The sequence below is a fragment of the Colobus angolensis genome, unplaced genomic scaffold (assembly GCF_000951035.1).
Source record: "Colobus angolensis palliatus isolate OR3802 unplaced genomic scaffold, Cang.pa_1.0 Scaffold144, whole genome shotgun sequence".
In the NCBI taxonomy this organism is placed as follows: domain Eukaryota; kingdom Metazoa; phylum Chordata; class Mammalia; order Primates; family Cercopithecidae; genus Colobus; species Colobus angolensis.
The window spans coordinates 412,576-414,598 of record NW_012114533.1 but is presented as its reverse complement, the minus strand read 5'-3'; positions in this window follow the sequence as shown (position 1 = coordinate 414,598).

Here is a 2,023-nt window from a genome sequence, read left to right as displayed (position 1 = left end):
TGCCACTGCACTCCAGGCTAGGTGACAGAGTGAGACACTCTATCTTAAAAAATAATAATAAGTAAATAAGTAAATACCACAAATTATGTTCTGATTCTGAAAAAGCAATATAACCACCAAACACAATTTATTCCTTATGCTCCCAGTGTATTTTGTGGTTTTGTTCACCTTCATACAGCCAAACCTGAATTTAACAGTAAGAATAGTGACTTGCAGAGATTTGTTCCAATTGTTACAAGAATAGTTGTTAACTCATCTTTTCCAGATACAAGTCTTCAAACCTGGACAATGTTATCAATTAATTCCAAGTGACAGAACCCGCCTTTTCATACTGATGTTATATGAGAAAGGATGAATTTCCTATACTTTCATGTAAATGCCATGGATAGCTTACTTTTTTATGAATTCACCTTTGTGTAGCGACTACAGTTTGAAAGCACCGCCACACATTCATAGATGCGATTCCAGGCAGTTTGAGCCCACGGAGGCATTTATAACTTAAGCAGAAACCAAGCAGAAGTAAATATTTTTAATAGAGTTAACAAATCTTCATAAAAAGCAATCATTTAAAACTAAATGTTTTGAAGCTCTTAAGCCAGTCAGGCTCCGGGGAAGACGCATATGGTCCTCTCAGGCCACTGAGAAACTTTTAATCAGGGATCACAAGTATTAGAAAGATATGGGGAAGGTTCAGGCGACCAACACAAGGTGAGGAGCAATTCCCTGGCAAGGCCTGAAGAGGCAAGGGGTGGGAGCACGCAGGGAGCCTTGGGAGAGCAAGAGTCGGCCAGCAGCCTTCAGACAGGAACTGCAGTCCTGAGTGGAGGCACCTCTTGAGTGGGGAACCCGGGGTTAGGCAGAGGAAATGCATGGTCTGACTCCTCTCTCTCTTGCCCTCTCATCTCCTGCCAGTCCCTCCCACTAGCAGGACCAACCAGAAGTTTCCCTGGTTAAAAAGCCAGGCAAGAAGGGTGGAGAATAACCAGTGTGCACAGATCTCTGAAATGAGAACTACGACTGCTGTGTTTCAGGAGAAACAAAATTCTTTCTGTGTGATTGTATACCTTGAGAACCAAGAATGGTCCGAACAGCTTATCGTCCAGTAAAGTGGCCACATGGAAGCAACAAATGAAAATCCATAGCTTCCAGGCCACTACTGTCACCAGAAAAGACACCAAGAAGAATAGTCCATTCTCAGTACCAACCTGGGAAGAACCTGAATTGTAACTGAGGAGCAGGACTGACATGAAGAAAACTCCCATACTATTCCCGACTATTGAAACAAAACAAAATGCGAACGGAAGTAGAGAGAAGCCGTGTTCCTCAAAGGCTTCATCTCAAATTTATTTTTACATTCCCGGCATTCTTGGCCAGTAGAATGTGATCAGTACATATTTGTTGAATGACAAAATGAGGGGGTGAATAAACTTTCCCTAAGATGTGTGTGCAGGCGTTTGAAAATAGAAGTCTGTCATTGATGTTGCTGTCCACCAGGAGTCAGGCTTCAGCCAGGAGAGAGGGAGCCAGTGTCTAAGCTGTCTCTCACCAGGCTTCCACCAGGTCCAGGTCACCAGGTTCAGGCCAAGACTGAGTTTCAGTATTTGTCGTTAACCGCGTAGATTAATAAACAGTTTTAAAGTAGAGCTTATGTATTTGTCTGATAGAAAAAGTAATACATGATCATGGCACGTAGGCACAGGAGCAGATGAAAAAAAAAAAGCAGATAAAAGATAATAAAAATCAATTGTAATATTTAATATTTTTTCTCAGTGATAACCAGTATAAACATTTTAGTGTATGTCCTTTGGGAATTTTTTCCAGTGAGAGTGTGTGTGTGTGTGTGTGTGTGTGACTACACCATCTGTTTATAGCTTGCTGTTTCTCACCCCCTCACATGATTTCTTACATGCGGAATTAGTCTCTTGGCATGTGACTTCATGGCTGAGTTGGAGCCACCACCAGGGAGCTGCACCCCCTCCTGTGCTGCGCCCCACTGGCCGTGCCATCCACAGGGGGTAGGACA